This window comes from Xenopus laevis, chromosome 5L, assembly GCF_017654675.1.
Source record: "Xenopus laevis strain J_2021 chromosome 5L, Xenopus_laevis_v10.1, whole genome shotgun sequence".
Lineage (NCBI taxonomy): Eukaryota > Metazoa > Chordata > Amphibia > Anura > Pipidae > Xenopus > Xenopus laevis.
Window position 1 is genome coordinate 46,349,178 of NC_054379.1, and position 23,234 is coordinate 46,372,411.

The window sequence follows — 23,234 nt, forward strand, 5'->3', positions numbered from 1 at the left end:
GTCCTTTGCAAATTAAATATGAAACCCCAAAAAATGTTTTCATTAAAACATCCATACCTGTTATAAAGGTGTTAAGTATCTAAACTGTCAATCAAATATTACCTGCCCCGCCTCTATGCCCGTGGCATAGAGGAGGGGCAGTCAATTACTTTCACTTTCCATTCAGCACTTCCTACATGTCACTGCTCTCCCCACATTCCCCCTTCCCTCCTCAGGCTCTATAATTGTGTAGGGCACTGCAAATGGACATTAGGTCCCCCATTCTGGTGCATACACAAGATTTTGGGGTGATACACAATTTCCCTTAATAACCGTGTCCACAAAATGGCTGCTGCCTGCTTGCTGTGATTGTATAATTCCAAGAAAGAAGGAAACAAAATTTAAATAATAAATACAGTGTAAGTAAAGTTTATTTTGCTCAACTAACATGATAGAAAAGAATTTGAAATTATTTCTTAGGGTGACAGGTCCCCTTTAACAATAATTGCACTTTGCCTATGACAGGCAATAATTGGATATTTTTTTTTTTTGCATTGTTGAAAAGCTGCTGACAGAATCAGAAACAGGGGACTGGTCTGCTGTACCTCACACGATAATGCAATTTCAGAATTTGCATGTGTAAGAAACTTCCTGGGATTCTAGCAAGCATTGTTAAAAGATTCATCTATCCTGTGGCACAGGGGAACAGATGCTAATCTGTCACAATTGCTTTGAAAAATGATTTTGTTCACCTTGAATCCATGTGACAAGGATCTTACATATTATACAATGCGACTTTACGTCAGACACTCTTTTTTGAAGGGTTAATTGCCTTTGGAAAGTTGTACAAAATACAGAACATTACAATAATAAATGAGGAAAAAGTTTGAGGGTGAGAGGCATCCTGTTAGTAATCTCTACATTACCCTATAGCAGAACTCTTGCTCATACCAGCCACCATTTTCACATTACCCCTTTTATGGCACTGAGCAGGAGCACGGACCATTTTTTGTTGTTTTTTGTTATTGTGAAATTATGGACTCTGGGACTTAAAGACCATCTAATTTCATTGTGGGTGGTGCACAGGTTCTGGATCAGAATCCTTTACTTAACAAGTGATAATAACGCATGCTCTTTTCCGGGTCGCGTCCGGTGCGACCTTCCAAATGCCGGCTTCCAACTTCCGGGTTGAGTTTTTATAGACGCACGCCCCTTTTTTTGGCGTCATCGGTGGGGTGGGGTGGGGCGGGGCGAGGCGGCGCGGGTCTATAAAAGAGACCAGGAAGTCGGGCGCTGGTGGTGAGATGTCGGGTTGCGTGCGAGTCGGGAAAAGCCCGACCCACCCGTCACTATTAACAACATAAAAATAAATAATAAAAAATAACGATACTAATAATATTGTAACCCCACTGTGCAAATAGTTTTTGGCTGCTGGAGTCAGTGACACCCATTTGAAAGCTGGAATGTAGAAGTCGAAAGCAAATAATTTGTTTTGTTAACTATAACAAATATATAATGAAGACCAAATGCAAATATCCTAGGAATATGACATTCTTTAATTTCCTGCCATAGGGCAGGTGGCAAATAAAGGCCTGTTGTGTCCTGTGCCTGCCAGCATCTTGTAACTTACATATCTCAATGACCCACAAGACCCTTCACTAATACAGCGCTGCTGAATGCTGGCAAAACAGAGACCTGCAGCAATTCATTTGCATGCAGGGCAGGGTGCATACTGCAAGATAACATGGTGCATTGTGTCTGTTTTTGCACTTGTTCTGCATGTAGTAAATTATCCCTACTGAGTACTGACACCTGCAGTTGGCCTGTAGGAGGAATTGTAATAACATATGTAGATACATTATCCAATATCTTCACTTCTTCTAAACAACAATGCAACTTTAATCCAATAAATACTGTATATTTATAACATAGCAGGTCTGGTCAAGTAGTAAGGTTTGTACTTAAAATACAATGGACCCATGTTCATGTGGATTCAAACTCACTTTAAACACCACCAATTGAGATGATTAAATCAACACACACAGGGCCACAAAAGGAATCATGGAGGCCCACTTATCAAAGTCCGAATTTTTCTCAATATTTTCTAAAAACAACTGCGACAAATCCGTACGTGTTTTTTCTCCTTGTTCATCAATACACTTTCCCGAAAATTCTCTTTGCGGGAAAAAAAACAAAAGTTTGTGAAAAGAACGAATTGTATGATTTTCCACCTAAAAACTCAGATTTTTTCAGATTTGTGCCAGAAAACCATGAAATCTTCAGAATATTGTACGAAACCCAGCGCAGATCAAAATATCTGTGGGACTTCTCCCACTGACTCATATGCAACCTCGGCAGGTCTGAGATGTCGGATTTTCAGATTCTGACTTTTTCCATCTTCGGTGTATAATAAATACCGAAAAAATTTGTGTTTGTGTTTGGATTAAGCCTACATCTTTATTAGCTGAAAACATTTTTATCCATTTCAAGCACTTCAAAATATTTAACTTATTTTGATGTTATGCATTCTATATCTTTTTTTCTCCCATAGCATTTGTAATCTGAAATGTTATTCAACAAGCAGATTTGATTTCATCTATAGTGAAAAATGTAATACCCTAACAATACAATAATTACTGTTTGAAAACATATTTATTTCTATTGTTCCTTATGTGTAAAACCACACATTAACACAACAAAGAAATCCTTGAGGATCTTTTTTTAAGAACAAGAATATGCATGTTTTGAATACCAAAGCTGCCTCTTTGTAGAGATAACTAAAACCCACACAGTATATTGTTTGTATTTTACTAATACGTTTATGTTGTGTTTCCATGACTAATGTACTAGTCACACCAGTGATTAAACGGTTTTATATATATGTTAAATAAAATGCCTTATGTACTACTAGCCCCCACTTGCAAAAATATTGTGTTTGCTTGAAAGCAAATAATAGTACAGGTATGGGATATATTCTACTGAAGGCTTGGGACTTGGGGTTTTCCAGTCATAAGTCTACCAAAAACACTAAACACTAACCACACCCAGTAGGATTGTTTTACCAGCAGATTCAGGATACAGTAGCTTACCATTCATGTACAAGCCTATGATTAAGTGTTTGTAACGTGAAACGTGTAAGGCAGAGGACACAATAAATGTTTTTGATTCATTCAAGTACAAGGTACTGTTTTATTATTACACAATTTTAAGTGCAATCCCCATGTTCTTTCTCCACAATGCAGTATTTTACTCAAAATTGTCTATAGAGATTCTCATTAGGGATAGACCGAATCCAGGATTCGGTTTGGGATTCGGCCTTTTTCAGCAGGATTCAGATTCGACTGAATCCTTCTACCTGGCCGAACCGAATCCGAATCTAATTTGCATATGGAAATTAGGGTCGGGAGGTAAATCGTGTGACTTTTTGTCATAAAACAAGGAAGTAAAAAATGTTTTTGCCTTCCCATCCCTAATTTGCATATGCAAATTAGGATTTGGTTCGGTATTTGGCCGAATCTTTCACAAAGGATTCGGGGGTTCGGACGAATCCAAAATAATGGATTCGGTACATCCCTAATTCTCATTCATCCAAGTTTTGATATACAGTACCTAGTAGAGTTAAGTCGAAAGCAACTGGAATTTCCCTACCACTCGGCCGCTTGGATGAGTGTTGAAACATTTTCAACACAAAACTCAGAAAGTCCAGTTGCTTTAGACTTAACTTTACTACATTTTTTTGTTTCCCATTTTTTTTCGACAAAACGTATGGAGAAATTTTAGTGCAGATTTGCAGAACTTTCTGCAAATCTGTATCAGGTAAAGGGATGAGGATCCTTCCCTGTCAGCTTTAATAGTCAGAAAAACATTTGACAGCTGATGTGTGTTGCACTGTTTGGCATGGTCGAGGTACATAGATGTTATATTTTTCAAGTTTAGGGGCAACATTTGATTTAGTTTGATCTATTATGTGACATATATTTATTAAAAATGATGATCATAATACACTTCTAAGATCTGATTGGTAACACACTTCTTATATAGTTAGATGACTAGAGTACATAAGTTAGAGTCCTGCGCGGGTCCATTTTTTGGGAACCGAACCCGACCCGTACCCGCAACCTGCAATCCGCAACCCGCATTCTTACCCGCTTGGACCCGCTACCCGACCCTACCCGCAAGTACCTTATCCGCAATCCGGACTCGCGACCCGCTGACCATCAAGAATCAGGAAGTGCTGTCATTGTAAACCGGAAGTGACATCATCGGAAGTAGACGTGCTCAGGAAAAAAAGGAGTAAAACAGGAAGTGCTGTCATTGTAAACTGGAAGTGACCAGAAGAAAGGAGTGAATATCGATATTGAGAAGACCCGCGGCCCGACCCGCAACCCGCAAACCCGCAGAACCGCCGACCCGCACCTGGAACTTCTAAACGCAACCTGCAGGGTACCGCAGGTTTTTGCGGGTAACCCGTGGGTACCCAACCCGCTGCAGGACTTTAGCATAAGTAAACAATTTAGATACTAAAACATGTAGATTACAGTCTACGAAATCTAAGTCGTTTTGGATTATGAAATCAACTGGTAAGTAACCTCCTGGTATAGACCTATGGAAACCAGGAAAACTGGAGTTCCCAACCACACCATAACTTTATATAACGAAGGGCGGAACTACTGGGGATGAGGAGGGCCGCTTCCCCTCAGGGCCTACCCACGATCACACTGGAACAAATCTGGCATGGAACAAATCCACGTTTTGCACCCAGGCCAGGGAACTACTACTTCCGTTGCTGACCAAAAGTTTTGTGGTTACTAAAAGTGTTAGCAAAGAGCTGATCTAAACTGCAAGTGCAGCTTCTTTGTAAGTGAGGACAGACACACCAACTTCTGTGTGAACAGTAACTTGATTGTGTTATAGAACTCAGCATAAACACTTTCAGCATAACATGCCTGCAACAGGAAGTTTCATAGAGAGAACACACGGGAAGAGGACGAAGAAAAATCACCCAGAGTTACAGGTCAAACATGACATCACATTGCTATGCAACAATAGACCCTCCCTGCATTAAGTAACATGCACTGGAACAATCTCTGGTTGTTGTTTTCAACAAAAACAAGATGATTTTATTTCCACAGGCTGCTAGACACATGGCCTAAGGCATTTTGGGTGTATTGTCCTTAATTATTGGAGTCTATTATAAAGGGCAATAAGCCCAAAACATGTCAGGCCATGTGTGTCTAGCAGCTTGTGGAAATAAAATCACTGTATTTTAGTAACTAGAGTCTCATATTTTGGCTATATAAATTTATGTAAAAAAAGAGAACTGGGAGTATACTTTTAGACAGTTTTGATATCCTGCCATTGATAGGAAGTGACACCTTTTCCATTTTGTAATTCTATTCAGTATACCTTTTTTTGGGCAATAGCTGCTTGGGAAAGAGGATTCTTTACTAGACAGCTATTGCCTGACCAGTGCAAACACAAGTGCTTACAGGTGATTCCCATGCAAGTTAAGAGGTGGACACTTTAGTGCAGATATCCCCAACCTTTTTTATTCGTGAGCCACATTCAAATGTAAAAGTAGTTGGAGAGCAACACAAGCATGCAAAAAGTTCTTGGGGGTGCCAAATATGAGCTGTGATTAGCTATTTGGTAGTATTGTGCACTGGTAGACTTTCCTCCAAGAAATGAATTCAAAAATAAGCACCTGCTTTAAGGCCACTGGGAGTAACATCAAATTGGTTGGAGCGCAACTGTTGCTCACAAGCCATTGGTTGAGGATCACTGCTTTAGTGCTATGTTTTGGGCATTTTTTTACACTACAGAGATAGTGTTATAAATAAATAGTTTTTACTGCACTCCATTGGCCATGTTGAAGTCTTAGATTTCCCATGACCAGGGTCAGACTGGGCCAGACCAGAACCCCAGTGGCGCCATCCCAGGCCGCTGCTCCCCCCTCGGATGCACTGAAGGTAGGTTTCATTTACACAAGCTCGGGGGAGGGCAGGTGGTGGCAGGGCCCCTGGGGTGACAGCCCTGGTGGGCCCTCTACCCACCAGTCCAACCCTGCTTATGACCTATTTTTATTTTTAACTGATCTCCAGTTCCGTGACCTGAGGGTCTGGGGCTGCCTCAACTAGACCACTGTGTAAAAACTGGAACCAGTGTAAAATCCCCAATCAGCAAAACTATAAATATCAATATCAACGAGTTATAAAAATGTGCTATAAAATGTGCATATAGAAATGACTAAATACAGTGTATTAGGTACACATATAAATGTAGTTGTAATTATACGTTAATATGTAGCAAACATATATTCTGAGCTTAGATCCAGGGCCCCCACCTATTGACTAAATTATTTTGTTTATCCTTATATGTAAGAAAGTGAATCCTAGTGGATCTGTTCATACGTGGCCCAACTAAAATTTTAATAATATTAAATAATCCTTGAAAATGTCTATCAAATCAATAGTAATCAAGCCAGCATCATATCTGAATCATTCATGAATATAAAAATCTAAAAATAAGTGGCACAAATTATAAGGTGCATTATGCAAGACTGCATGGTGATGAAAATTCTCAAACCCAGTAGAGATTAATGACACCAGCAGCCATTTCTGCAAATTAAGACTTGTCTAAAATATTTAGCTTAATTACCAACCTTGGGCATCTGCAGTAAATTAGGCAAAACATCCCTCTAGTGGAAACTAGGATGTCTGTGTTTAATGCTCCCGAGAATCTGCTTATGAGTGCGAACTAGGATCTAACTGAATAACTAAAATAGAAAATCCGGTAACAGAATTATTTTAGTATAGGAAGGCCTCAAGCAAAAATACATAATGAGATATCCATAAATGTATTTTGGACTTTATAATTATTAGCAAAATATGGCACAATCTTATTATAATCACTACAGTAACAAGTACGTGAAGCTGTTTCTAATGAGTAAATTTAACCTTGTCTTGACAAGCTGTCCATGATATAAAAAAAGATAAAATGGACTTTTATGCAACTAATTATTTTATATTAAAAATACCACTTTTATTATTAACCAAAAATGTTAGAAATATAACAGAATTACATTAATGGGAATCATTTCATAAAAAAAACTTAAAATGGTGGTAGGCATCTTTCTAGTATGCATTGAATTACTATTTTCAAAGGTGTAGAAATGTAATTTTTATTGAAATGTCTGTTACATGCTATTCTCTGCAATTCTGGTTGAGATCTGACTTCTTCTATATTGTTTTAACAGTCACAACCAGCAGTGAAAGCAAAGAATAGAAAAAGACAGAAATAGTGCTTTCAATTATATTTAAAAATAACTTAAAAATCACTGAGAATCTTTAATGCTTTATGTTTATTGTTAGGGCCAGACAGTGTTATATTTACATTCATTTAATTGTAATTTTTTTTTTGTGGCCAGTAAAATGCCAGTAATAAAATAAAAATACAAGTGGGGAGTGGGGTGAATTTTTTAGCAAGTGAAGAAATACAAGGCTACTTGAATTAACTGCTAGTACAAATTGATACAGGGATTGCTTGTATGTATAAGCAAAGGGTGCTAGTTATTTGTTTAAGGTGAAATAATATTTACTATGTAAGAGTTTTTAATGTTTTGAACATAGTTAAATATCTCATTGGTACACAAGCTGAAGTTTTTTTTCTCTCACAATGCCTGGAACTGTGGATTATCACCTACCATTACTGACAATGGGAGGCATGTACAATAGCATTTAGTAATAGTTTTGAAAAAAATTGTGACGGTCAAATGATTCACAGAAATATATATATTGTTATACAGGTATGGGACATGTTATCCAGAATTCTCAGGGGCTTCATGAATAAGGCGTCTTTCCATAATTTGGATCTTAATATCTTAAGCCTACTAAAAAGTCTTTTAAACATTAATTTAATCCCATTGTAAATCCAATAAATCCAATAGTATTAATTTGTCTCCAATAAAGATAAGTTGGGATCAAGTTGGGATCAAGAAGAAGGTACTGTCTTATTATTACAGAGGAAATACTTTTTAAAAATGTAAAGTATTTATGCACTTATCTTTTTGGGTGGTGAAAAAACTATTTTTTTTTACCACATATTAATTTATTCAAAATAAATAGGGATAGTCAAACAGTAAGAAAAGGAATATGGAAAAGAGGCGAGGGAGAAATGTCAAGAGGTGATGTCAATGCACAAACTAGTATAATCCTCATATACAGCCCTATTAGTAAATGTAAGAACTGAAAGCAGTATTTGTGTGTCCAGTTTTGCACTGCTGGCTTTGTCTTTTAGCAATAGTCAGTCTTCCATGCTTCTTCACAAGTCTGTTAATCGGCTAGCTTTTGCTCCATTGTTTACAACATCAGAACCACCAGAACAGAGAATAGAAAGTGACAGACAGATATTCCTTTCAATTTCATAACTTTAAAATCATTACAAAATGTAATAAATGCATAACAAAAGGAAATCTGCTTACAATTATATTTTCTTCCATAAGCTCTGTTTGAATGTATCTTCCTTATATAGCCAGCTGTGGTTTCCATGCTAGGCAGTATTTTCAAATTCTAATAGCTGTGATTCCCTACATCTTCAATACTTATTCCAGGACTAGTATATTGCTCTTGTTATAGTTTAATGTAGGTGTGAGTCTTGCTGAGGGTAGTTAGCAAAGCAGCCAGGAACTGGAGAGAAGAAGGGTTAGTACCCTAGAAGTCTTCTGCCAATTTGGGCTCAAGTTGATATGCTTAGAGATAGAAAGATACCAAAAGAGCAACATTATGAGGGCCTTGTACTCTGAGGACTTGACATCTGTAATAAGTACAACTCCAGGCCCATAACCAGAGTAATTATATTTAGGGGCAGATTTATTAAAGGTCAAGTTGGTTTTTCCACAAAAAAATTTTCAAGGGTATTTTTTCAGTCAAAACTCAATTTGTGCGATTTTCGGACCGTGTGTGGAGAGTCCCGGCATTTGTCGTGCCATGCTGATCAGTCGTTCAGTCGGTTGGACAGGTTAGAAGATTTCTGTCGGCTGTCGATAATATCTCTGTATGCGTTGCCGATCTGACGATTTTCAGTGGAAGACTGGTTTTTTTAGCTTTGTCGGACATAAACTTTCGTACAGTTGCTGTAGAGGCTGAACATTGGCTGATCTGTTCTTTTACTACTTTATTTGATCTGAAAGGTTAGTGGCAGGTCGGGAGATTGGGGCGTCCGATTGCTCGTCTGATATAGCGGGTAAATCTGCATGTGTTTGGCCAGCTTAAGTCATTGCAAGATCTGTGAAGTCAGTGTGAATAATCATTCCTCCAATCCTACAGAAAGAGCCCATCAGAGAGAGGCCTGTGTAAGGTATTCTCTGATGGGGGTTACAGAGAGTTATAATTCACAAAAGTCTGTGTGAAGTAAAAAGGCAGCGTCCTAAGAAATATCAACTAGTGCACATATATATTTTTTTTTTTTCAAAATATTTTTATTAAACAAAAAGGAAAATATCAGCATAGAAGTGTACAGTATTTTTCACATTTGGTATAAGAGATCGCAATATACAAAAGAGAACAGTATTGCATAGGACACATATGAAAGTCATCTCCTGTTAACAATCACTCATAAAGTGTTATCCCGCATCTGGAAATCAAATGACACAGTGTACACAATAATCTGGAAGTAATACAAAAATAAGAAACATAAAACTCAATACAGCTACACACACAAATGAGTTTCAGCACAGCAGAAGCAACATTCCAAATACAGGGCACTCTGAGCAGACATAACAAAGTGATATGCATTACATCCCAGATCGACATGGCTGGGTACATAAAAAAGGTAGCACGAGTGGCTAAACTCAACTAGAAAGTACCTCCTGGGCAACATCCCAAGTACCCCAAATGTTATTAAAGCGGTCGATTGTGTCATTACGTAAAGCTGTTAAAAAGTCCATCCGTCTGACATAGCGGATCCGATTTAAGAACTCTTGTTCTGAAGGTGGGGATGACCCTTTCCACTTACTGGCTATGCAGCACCTAGCCGCTGACAGAATAGAATTTGCCAGTCTCTGCAGTGGAGTTTTAACGTTAGGTATCGTATCCCCTAAGACAAATATAACCAGATCTTTAGGTACAGGTGTGGAAAGCACTTTGTCCAACCATTTACTCACAGAATCCCAGAAAGTGCACATATATTTTGAACATATGCTTACATGCATTGGAGCATTACTAATTTGCAACCTTAATTGTAATGACATGTAACTCCAACCAAGCATTATATTAGGCCAAGGATACCCCTATCCCCTGGGGCATCTCACCTCCCCCTCAAGAATGACACAGAGACTTAATTGGTGCAAAATATGTGTGGAAGTCACTTTCTTTATTTATTACTTTTTGCTAAAAAGGACTAGGTACCCCCTGACCCCCAGCTGCGGCTCCTATCACCAACCTGGGCATTGTGCCCACACCGTAATAGACAACCATAGGGAGCAGGGATCATGGGGCCAAGCGCCCTCTGTGACCAATCAGTCGCCCCTCCTCCTGCTCCCAACCGTGTGCATAACTGGCGCTAACCCCAGCCCCTTGCATGACTCAGACAAGACCGTGCAGTCAAAGTCTGCTCCACACTAGTGACTCTCCAAAGGGTAGGCCTGCACTGTAACCGTCTTTTCTCCTGGAGCCGCACTGCCGCTGACCCCCACACATTTGTAGCCGCAGCTGATTTCAGGGAGTACCTTTGACTTCACATATAATAATGCTCCAGAGGAAGGCGAAAAAACCCTTCGGTGTGTGTTTCCAATTGGCACCGAAGGGGAAAATTCCTTCCTGACCCCGTCTAGGCGATCGGTCCGAAGACCCTGGAGCACCTTCTTAGCCTCCATCCACCTACAGGGTGGGAGGGTGGGAAACAAAAACAAAAGTTAGTCTGCTGCTCCTGGCTTGGTTTCCTCCTTAAACGTCTGTCCCTTCTCTGCACCAGCCCCCTTTACCTCCCCCAACCCGCCCCCTTTTTTCCCGCCACTAGGTATCTCTCCCTTTGTTCCCTTTGTATGTGTCCAGGGGGAGGGAAAGGGGGGCTGGGGTGGCAAACAGCCCCAGCTGCATGACACATACCTAAAGCCCTGGGGGAAGGGGTCCCTTGCCTAAGTCCCACTCTCCCCTATACAGGTCTCGTTCCCTCTAGGCCAAGGATACCCCTATCCCCTGGGGCATCTCACCTCCCCCTCAAGAATGACACAGAGACTTAATTGGTGCAAAATATGTGTGGAAGTCACTTTCTTTATTTATTACTTTTTGCTAAAAAGGACTAGGTACCCCCTGACCCCCAGCTGCGGCTCCTATCACCAACCTGGGCATTGTGCCCACACAGTAATAGACAACCATAGGGAGCAGGGATCATGGGGCCAAGCGCCCTCTGTGACCAATCAGTCGCCCCTCCTCCTGCTCCCAACCGTGTGCATAACTGGCGCTAACCCCAGCCGCTTGCATGACTCAGACAAGACCGTGCAGTCAAAGTCTGCTCCACACTAGTGACTCTCCAAAGGGTAGGCCTGCACTGTAACCGTCTTTTCTCCTGGAGCCGCACTGCCGCCACCCAATGGAAAAGGGGGGAGGGGTACCACCTTGTCCTTTTCCATGGCCCACCTATACCTCCTGTGACTTCCACCACTCCTGAATAAATGACCCGATGTTCCCTAAAAACAGATCCAAACCCTCACTTGACAGATGAACTCCATCTTCCCTAAAGAACTGGTGTTGCTTACTTCTTATGTTGTCGTGCCTTATGATACCTTTCCCAAAGGAACACATGAATTTATGCATGGCCCGGTTCACTTTCTTTCTAGCTTTCTCCACGCCTTTGGGTGAAATTGCCCCCCTCCAATTGCTCCTCTGTATAATGTCTGACCAAGCTAACCCCCCGACCTTCCTGTTTTCCAGCATCTCCGACAAGTCGGCCCTCATGTTCTCTATGAGTGCTGGAGTCTTTTTTGACGTGAGGTCGTTTCCCCCTGTATGAATTATAACTAAATGCACGAAATTAACTCGATGGAGCGCGTTATAGAACCTACCTTTTAGCTGCTCCCATCTCATACCTCTCCAACCCTGCCATGCCAACTTCATGTGTTCCTTTGGTAACCCCAGCTGTTGCCCTGCTGCATGCTTTTCGGCCCAAAAAATAAATGAGTGCCCTATGACCAATATGTTGACAGCAGATCCACACCTTGCTGCGAAGTAAATACATATGCAAGGTTATCTTCCATTTTTCATTTTTTCCACGGGCCGTATATACTTCCTATATGCCTCTGATTTCCATCTCCCCATCTTTTTTATCTTCTCTATACACTCCCCCCTCATTGCTGCCTCTGTTGCTGCACCTATTCTGAAAGAATGTGAACTAAATTTCTTTGGGTCCCAACCATTGACTATTACTGCCTTCTTCAGCACCTGGCTAAACTGGAAAGCAGAAAGGGGGGATGAGTCTTTGTGCAGTAGTAGCAGCTGCCCACCCCCGGGCCGGACTGTCCTATAATTCACCAGTGCCTTGACCGTACATGTTATTTTACCTGTGGCCTCTATACCTATCCACCTCCCTTTCCCTTCCTGATCGGTTTTAGATCTACTAACATAGACCAATGCTTTCCCCTCTTGTATAACTACGTGCTTGTCCATTAAACCTTTCCCTGCTGCCTTTTTTGATGGGGGGACCAATTCACTTAACCGCAATGCCCCCCCAAATGCTAATGTGAATGCTGCCCTGAACAGCATATATTCAAATTGATCAAAACAGACCTTTTTTAATGCCCTTATGACCAGAGTCAGCCTGCTCTCCACTATTGGTTCTCTCTCATCTACTCCAGGGCCCTCCGCTCTTGCCCATCCTTTTATAACTTTCCTAATTACTGGGCTGCGTACTATCTCAGGTCTACCTTCTGCTACTGAAAAATGGGAAATCGCCGCTAGCGTGGCGCTGGCGCCTGCTTTTGATTTTCCCTCCCTATACATTAACGCCAAAAATGACAACAAATCCTTAGTGCTGCCCTCCCTCTTACCGCTTTCGCAGAATAGTTGCCATCTTTTCCATGCCTTTTTGTATGCGGCAAGAGTTCTCTCGGATACAGATTTCCCGTACAGCTCTTCTAAGAGAGGTTCACCAACTGCCATAAATTATCAGGGCAATTTTGAGGTGTTTTTGCTGCGTTGGGTGCCAATTTAAAGAAAAGATCCCATTTTTCCCTTGACAATGCGTCTGCCAATGTGTTTTCTACACCTGGGATGTGCTGCGCTCTGAATGAGATGTTAAACCTCATGCAAATTAAAACTAACTGTCTCAATAGATTGATTACTGGGGCTGAATCCGATGATAAGTTATTAACTGCACACGCCACCCCCATATTGTCTGATATGAACCGAATTGCTTTATCCCTAAAATCTCCTGCCCATAGCTCTAGTGCTACTACAATGGGGAATAACTCTAGCAAAGTCAAATTCTTAGTTAAACCCAACTCACGCCATGCTTGCGGCCACCTTCCAGCGCACCACTTTCCTGCAAAGTAAGCTCCATAACCAATGCTACCCGACGCATCTGTTAACAATTCCAATTCTCTGTTATTCTTTGTCTCAGATAACCATAACCTTATTCCGTTAAATTCTGTCAAAAAACTATCCCAAACACCCAAATCTGCTCTTAACTCCTTAGTTATCCTTATTTTGTGGAATGGTTTTTTAACCCCTGTCGTAGCCTTTTCCAACCTTCTCTTAAATATCCGACCCATTGGAATTACTCTACATGCAAAGTTCAGCAGCCCCAAAGTCTGTTGCATTTCTCTCAACGTTACTTTTTTAGTCCCCATTAAATTATGTATTGCCTGCTTGCTTTTTTCTACTTTATCCCTTGGCAACCTGCACCTCCTGGCTTTTGTATCTATCTCAATTCCCAAAAAGGTCAACTTTGTAGTTGGCTGCACTGTCTTTTCGTCCGCTACTGGGACACCTAACTCTTTTAGCATCTGTAAAAATATTAACAAGGTTTCCTGGCATTTCTCTGTTTGTTTGGGCCCTATGATTAAAAAATCATCTAGGTAGTGGGCTATGGCCGCATTCCCCGACCTTTGGCATATAAGCCAATGCAAAAATGTGCTAAACATCTCAAAATATGAACATGAAATTGCACATCCCATAGGTAAGCATAAATCCACAAAAAATGCTCCCTGAAAATAACACCCGGTCAACTTAAAACTCTCTGGGTGTAAAGGTAAAAGCCTAAATGCAGACTCTATGTCCACCTTTGCTAACATAGGTATCTCTCCCTTTGTTCCCTTTGTATGTGTCCAGGGGGAGGGAAAGGGGGGCTGGGGTGGCAAACAGCCCCAGCTGCATGACACATACCTAAAGCCCTGGGGGAAGGGGTCCCTTGCCTAAGTCCCACTCTCCCCTATACAGGTCTCGTTCCCTCTAAACCCCTCAATGAATTGTAGAATGCTTACTTAGTTTTTTTGTTTTTTTTTATAAACACACAACTTTTAAACCAGGCAAAATTTGTAAGATTACGTTCTCTTTACAATTGTTTTCCTATTTTTGTTCAGTCTAGCAGAAGTTTTTATCATCTTTAACATTTTAGCAAAAGTGACAATTTGCATTCTAAACCTCGTTTTTCATATTGAACCATGTACCTTTTACTCAAGTTGTGTTTCAAGTAAAATATACCCTAGAAATATGGAAATATTATGGCACCTGATAAAAAATGTGCAAACCACATGTTAATCTGGTTTTATTGAAGGTACAAAGTGCATGGCTGTTGTAATAAATATAAACCAAGGAATGCAATTTACAGTACGTTAAGGCCCTTGGTACAGTGCTGCATAAACTAGGATTATAAAGAATATTTTATTAATTAGTAGGTGAATTGCTTGACTTATTTAAAGATCACCGCAGTGACTGATTTTATGCCATATTTCCTAATTAAAGGAAATGGAAAGTCTGCCAATGATAAGGGCATATAACAAAAACAAAAGTTAGTCTGCTGCTCCTGGCTTGGTTTCCTCCTTAAACGTCTGTCCCTTCTCTGCACCAGCCCCCTTTACCTCCCCCAACCCGCCCCCTTTTTTCCCGCCACTAGGTATCTCTCCCTTTGTTCCCTTTGTATGTGTCCAGGGGGAGGGAAAGGGGGGCTGGGGTGGCAAACAGCCCCAGCTGCATGACACATACCTAAAGCCCTGGGGGAAGGGGTCCCTTGCCTAAGTCCCACTCTCCCCTATACAGGTCTCGTTCCCTCTAAACCCCTCAATGAATTGTAGAATGCTTACTTAGTTTTTTTGTTTTTTTTTATAAACACACAAATTTTAAACCAGGCAAAATTTGTAAGATTACGTTCTCTTTACAATTGTTTTCCTATTTTTGTTCAGTCTAGCAGAAGTTTTTATCATCTTTAACATTTTAGCAAAAGTGACAATTTGCATTCTAAACCTCGTTTTTCATATTGAACCATGTACCTTTTACTCAAGTTGTGTTTCAAGTAAAATATACCCTAGAAATATGGAAATATTATGGCACCTGATAAAAAATGTGCAAACCACATGTTAATCTGGTTTTATTGAAGGTACAAAGTGCATGGCTGTTGTAATAAATATAAACCAAGGAATGCAATTTACAGTACGTTAAGGCCCTTGGTACAGTGCTGCATAAACTAGGATTATAAAGAATATTTTATTAATTAGTAGGTGAATTGCTTGACTTATTTAAAGATCACCGCAGTGACTGATTTTATGCCATATTTCCTAATTAAAGGAAATGGAAAGTCTGCCAATGATAAGGGCATATATCAAAGGGCACATAAAAACAAAATCAAAAGTCTGTGATCCTTGTTAAATGTTTCTTCATGCTGTTGGGTGATATAGATGCCCTTCTCCTTGCCTAGCTGAAATGGTGGCTGGATTGAGAAAAATTTGATTTTCTGGTTCAGGTTGGACAGGCATAAACTTTTCATACAGGGCAAACCTGAAGTTACCATGGAGTGACATTACTTTTCATTTAAACATGTGCTGCAGTTTTCCGGAATATTAATGACAACAATAACAGCCTTTAGCACATACTTGGCTAAATATGAAATGATGATTCTGAAATAACCTTGAAAGTTCTGTGTACATGTCCATTATCAGTAGCCTGCCAAGGCTTTTTAAAGGGAATACAATTCAGCAGTGGGCTTTTATTTATGTATTGTGAACGCGCCACATTTCGAATATTATAATTCAATAGTGAACCCTAATTCGCATATCGCATGCGAAAAGCTGCCAAGACAAAAAAGTGTTCCTGCGGAAGTGTTCTGGTGAATTTTCCCTATCGACGGCCACTTCGCCCTTTAGTAAATCTGCCCTTTGACTTTAATGCATTTAGAGTGAGAAAAAAAGTTGAGAGAATAAACAATTGTTGTGCTCCTATTGAATTCAATGCATTTTACAAAATTTTCAGCAGTTTTGCGAATTTTTCTGTGAAATAGGACAGATTTCATCACTAGTGGTAGAAAGTTTTTTTTTATTTAAACCATCCATGCACATTTCTGTACAATAAAGAATTCATTATATGTCTTCAACATATTTTAAGGACCAAGAGATTCTAAGCAGTGGTTCTAAGGGTTTTTTTTTTATATATAATAACTGTCTTTGATCAAAAAGTAAAGTAATAACCTTCTCACTTAAGGATTATTATAAGCCGGATCCATTTCTGGGATGAGAGAGTAATTTGCAGACAGCAGATGCAAAGATATTAGTAAGCACGAATGATTTCTTCTTGAGTTCCCACTTTAGTTTCATTTACAGTGCATTTTATTTGCAAGGTGAAAGCCGTTACAAAGATGCACAGAGGCTGCACACTTCTATATTGTCATCTAATATTGCACTTCACCCCCTAACATTTTTATTTTTGCCATTCCATAGTTATGCATAGAACACCTTGAGAAAGGTTCCTGTGGGGAACGGAAACGTTGGATCAATAAACCTTTTTTTTTATTTTTGACTTTTTGGTGTCATTGTGTAAATCATTTTGGACAGTTATTCTTTATTTGTTGCATAAGCACCCAGGTCTCTACTACTTTAAGGTGTGCAGCCTATACATTTATTTATATACAGTATATATATATATATATATATATATTTTATATATATATATATATATATATATATATACTGTATATATATATATATATATATATATATATATATATATAGTATCAAAAACAGACCGCACTCCAAGGGCTTTTTAAGTGTGAAAAAACTTGTTTTATTTTCGACGTTTCGGCGCCATAACTCGGGCCGTCCTCAGGAAGGTCCGAGTTATGGCACCGAAACGTCGAAAATAAAATACAAGTTTTTTCACACTTAAAAAGCCCTTGGAGTGCGGTCTGTTTTTGATACTTTGAATGATTATTTTGACCAGCACCTAGGCAATGTGTTAGACAGTTGTGAGTGCACCAGGTCGGACTTACTTTATATATATATATATATATATATATATATATATATATATATATATATATATATATATATATATATATATATGTATATATATATATATATATATATATATCTTTTATGTTATATTTGGTCACTTTCCTGTAAAAAGGCAATACAAATAGTTAGCTAGCTTAAAGTATTCATTAATTTTAATATGATATTATAAATGATATTATTTGTGTGTAAATTTCATATATGATCAGCAGTGGGGGCTTTTTATAACAAACAGGAGCAGGAAAACAGAACAGAACAGTAAATATCTTAAAAAAAATTTGCAGGTGGTCTGGTGATAAAAAAAGATGAATCATGACTTCAGAACGAATGGCTGATTTCTAAACACATTTAGAGGAGATATACAGTCTGTCACTTAGGAATATGATGTAGACTCGGTCACCTTCCCATCAAGCTTCACCTGTAAAGTTAATGAAAGGAGCATTACATTTACTTTGTGCCTTGCCATTGATGAAAGGTTATTTAAAGAGCTTAAAACTGCAGAAAAGCATTATTACATTGATTCTATAACTAAGACTTATACTGTACATTGTAGCTAATTGGCTATTTATGCTTTTAAATCACAGAAGTAATATGGGTGCCATATTTTAGAAATTAGTCTATTTGTGTAATGTTTCCCAAAAGAGTTACAGTATCATTTTTTTTTAAAAAAACAGTGTGGATGGGGTGAATTAAAGAAGAGGAATTCATCTAATGAAATGTTAATAACAGCACATTTTGCTTGTTTCTGTGTGCCATTATAGTGACTGGCTGACTTACATAAGCATTTAGCTACTGCTGATAATGTTTTTGCTCTAACACTACAGAAACATGTTTTTTAGGCTCAACAGGGGGTAAAGACAAAGAAAGAACATAATGGGACTTATTCAATCTGTCATTTTTTTTCTTTGCCTTGCACAGGATAATTATTCACAAAATAGACCAAATACATATAATGGTTATTTACAAATGAGAGGTACATTAGGTGCATTAATATGTGGTGTGGTCTTAATTCACTATGTAAAAAAAGGCAAAAAATTTTGCCCAGGTGTCGCCGTTTAGAAAAACAGCATGCTTATCAAGTTTTGTAGTGGTTTGTCAGCATCCGCATACAATGCCGCCACTTAAAAATGCTAAAGGAAAATACAGTGATCATCCATTGCAGCTTTTTACATGGCTTTTCCTAGAGCGACTTCTGGTGGAACTCACTTGCTGATTGCACCTTCCCCATTGACTTTAATTGATTATACAAGGTCTGAAGCGGCAAACAATAATGGTGTCAAATGCATTGTTCAGACACATACAAACCTTGATATGTTTGCTGTTTATTTTTTTACATCGTGTTTTGGCGAGCAGCATAATAAATATGCCCCTTAATGTATTGTTGACCAGTATTTTGTCACCCGTCAATGAACTATGAAACCTTACTTGATCTCAGGCTGTTCACTAGCTGTTACATTTTGTTAATCTCTTGGTTTAAAGTAAGACAAATTGCTGGTCCCAGCGTATAAGTTCAAAAAATGTATCGCTGTGAATTCCTAGGAGCCTGTGTCACACTCCCAAAAGGTATAAGATACTGTAATAAAGTTGGAATATGGAATGCAGTATTTTCAAACTGCATGTGTTTCTTTTATTAGCAGTGCAAAACACTACATGTTTCGGGTACAACCCTTTTTCAAGTGTATCAAGTGTATCATAATATAACAACAAATAGGTCTGTAATAGATATACAAATTATTTGCAATCTAGTAATTTCTAACAAAAACCTACTGAAGGGATAACACTCTGGTGTAGGGGTGAGAAACTCATAATAGTAATTCTTTCTTTTTCAGCTGTATTTATTGGTATTTCTAAATATACAGTATGACAAATAACAATATTACAATGTATTCCATAAGAAGAATCTATCCATTCCATAGAAGGAAAATAAATTGAAGATCAGTGTATGTAATAAATTACAGCTCTAACTGTAAATAAATCAACTATCAAGCTGAATATCTATTTTTCTCTCTGTATATCAATAGAAATTGTTGATGTAAGAGTTCTGTAGAGTTGTGCAGGGGAGTAACAACATGGCACTGGGCCCTGCATACACGACAACTCCTTACAACTGCTCTCACGTAGAAGAGGGGCTGGTGAGGGGGGGTCTATACAACGTTTGAGAAAGCCGACCCCACAGCCGTGCCCCTGGCAACCACGTGTTCTGTTTCCTCTAAACTTATGCCAAAGAAATTCTTATTGGCTGCTACTGATAACTACTCCATAGTCATTTTTAATTTTCAAATTAATGTTTGGGGTTAATTATATTGGCTGTGCATACAGCTAAAGTTCTTAGCACTATGGTTATTCCTCTGTGTTTTGTACAATATTATCCTTATTATTATATGCCATTAACAAATGTGCTGAACGACAGATTGTGCCTTAGCTTATGGTTGACTTTAATTGTATTTCAGCTTGACTTCACTTTTTGCTATGCTTTTTGCCTGCACTTACAATCTACAAGGTTATTTGGAAGTATTAGCTGTTTTATTAGGCTGCTTAGTGAGCTATACACATGCATGCAAACCACGTAAATCAAGGTTACTAAACCCACTGGCTAGCTCAGCTGTTGTAAAGCTGATAATAGGTGTAGTATAGTAAAAAGTCTTCCATTTGTGCACATCCAGGACTCACATATAATTAGAGCTCAATGCTTCTTTAATAAATGTTAGCGGCACTCGAAAGTAAATCCCAATGGGGCCTAACCCCTGTGATTTATTTTGTCAAAAAATGTTTTGGGGGCATGTCCATTCATCAGGGAGATGCTAATTTGCATTTATTCTGTGTTTGCTAGTCTTTATTTTTATTTTAAGGCATCATGTTGGTTTATTCCCAAATCCCAGTAGAGCCACTGTGACACTATTGTGTACAAGTAACCAGTTTCTCCCCACATTCTCAAAGGTGGCCACCTTTTAGATCCTTGCAAACTGTAGCATTTGACATAGTAATATTGTATTAAATGGTTAAAGTATGAGAACGTTTATTTATTATAACTGTTTTATATGCCACTCATGACATACTGTATAGTGGATAATATGTGTTACAGCCAATGTTAAGCCAATGTAACTATGTACTCGTAACTGCTTATTGATCTATTATTTTATTAGTGGTACATATGGAATATCAACTAGTTACACTTGTAATTGTCATGAAAGGGCAATTCACTAAACAATGATTCTAGATGTGGAAGCTATATGCAGAGAAAACTTCTGTCTGGAGTGTGGCTATGGTCTACACCTCACAAAGGTTCAAAATCCAGGGGTAGGTGCAGCATTGTCATGTACAGGCTCCCCTTTACTTATCATCTGCCATAGTGCAGTTTAAGCCTATGGGGCAAATTCATTAAGCAGCGAAAATGCGCTAGCGATGCCTTCGCCGCACTTCGCCAGGCGAAGTTTCACCAGGGCGCCGCTAATTCACTAAAATCCGAAGTTGCGCTCAAGGAGGCGAAGGGTAGCGAATTTGCGCTAGCGTTAATTCATCAAGCAAAGCGAAGTTACGCTAGCGATGCCTAATTTGCATACGGCGCCAATACAATGGACGTATTTGTAGCAGCAAATACATTACATTACACAAGGCTGGGAAAGCTTCATTAAATAAAATAAAGTTGTTATATTGCCCTATACATGTGCCCACTGTATAGTTTAGGTTCTATATGTTAGGAAATGTAGGGGGGGAGGAAGGTACCCCCAAAAAAATTTACGATCTTTTTCAACCTATAACCCTTATAAAAGGAAAAGACGCCTGAGTTTTTTGGGACTTAGAAAAAATGTCAACTTTTTTTGAAGCAATCCCTATCTACTCTATTGCACTTCGTCTGGTCTGAGGCAAGTCTGGCGCAAGAGGTAACGTTCAGTAAAATGCGCAAAGTTAGTGAATTAGCGTAGTTAAGTTGACCCTTCGCCATAGCGCAACTTCGTCTGGCGTAAGGGTGCGAAGTAGCGCTAGATTAGGTCCACTTCGCTAGCGAATTTATGCCAGTGCCCTTTAGTAAATCAGCGAAGTAACGAAATGACGTCACGTGGCGAATTTGCGCTAGCGTTAGCCACTTTGCGCTTTAGTGAATTTGCCCCTTTGTCTGTCACAGCTCCCTAACTTGTGCATCTGAATAATGCAAAGGTTAGGGGGCTCAAAGGGAGGATACTTACCTTTCCCCCATACCTGGCACTTTTGAATACAGCACTATCAAACATAAGCAATGTTGTGTTCATTAGTGACTGACAACTTTATTCGCAAGGCATGGATTTGCAGCAAATTTCCTTGTTTCTCTGCAAAAGAAATTGTCGTGCCTACAAATTGTGTTCATGGGGTTAGCTGCAGGTGTCTGTGCACTGAAATGAAATGTAAAGACTGGTTGCAATGATATAAGATGTTTGCGCTTTCCACCCTTTCTTCCACATAGTGAATTTTCCCTATAATGTAGTAATCCAAGCAAATCTGCCCCAATTCAATTAGATGTTTGCTTTTTTATTATATAAGTAGTCTGTAAAAGATGACTATAGATTGAATATTATGAATTACATAGCAAGAGAAATATTACCTTCTTTACAATAATATATATTAATTTAAACATGGTATTTTAAGATTAGACCAGGCACTATGACAACCATGATGCAACTGAATTTCAGAAAAGCTATATACTGTAGCTCGAACATAGATGTAAGTGCAAGTTACGGGGTTATTTATGTATCAAATGTATCTTAATATTTTCTGCTACAAACTCAAATGGTTATTTATTATTCCATTTTCCTGAAAATTTTCTTTGCGGGAAAAAAATCAAATTTTCATGATTTTTTTGGACTTTTTCATCCGATTTCCACGATTTTTTCGTAAATTTCACCCGAAAACGTTGGGGTTTTGCCGAAAAGCTAGCGCACATCAAAAAATCATTGGGATTTCTCCCATTGACTTTTATGCAACCTCGACAGGTCTGAGATGCCGGATTTTCAGATTCAGACTTTCCATCCTCTGGGTTTAAGAAATTCTGAAAAATTTGTGATTTTTTAAAAAGACAGATTTTATATAAAAAAAAATCATGAATTTTTTGTGATTTTTGCATTCGGAGTTTAGTTAATAACCCCCTAAGCATCTGGGGTCTCTGTAAATGGCTCCTAAGGGGTTGGTAAAGCAGTTTATGTAAACCTGAAAAGAAGCAATCGTCTATAAAGGGAAATAATTACTATTTCCATTGTGTTTGTTATTCTTTTAAGATTCTTTATTAAAGAGACAAATTTAAATAGCACTTATTAACAATTAGGCAAAAAATCTAATAACCCCCTAAGAGCGAGAAATTCAGCTTGACTTAACATTAAGAGGATTTCCATTTAAATTAATGAATTCATAAAGTACAAAAAAGTAACTGCAAATCCTGTGATAAATCAGTTGTATCCAAATGGCTTGAATGCAGCATAATGAAATAGAAATATCAATTTATACATAAAATCCTAAACAGAAAATCCTTTATTTGGTGAAAATATGTGATGGAGGCTAGCAGTTAATGGTGCCTGCTAATGTTGTTAGATTACTGTGGTCCTTAGGAATACTGGTCAGGAGTATTGGGTTCAACATGTTTTAAGAAGGTGTTTATGTTAAATAAACTGGAAAATATTAATCACATTAGAAGTAAGCATTAACAGTGGAATATACAAATTCTGTAAACAACATTATTGATGAATGCCTCTGCTCAATATTCATTACAGAATAGGAGAACTAGACAAGCTGCAGAAAGATC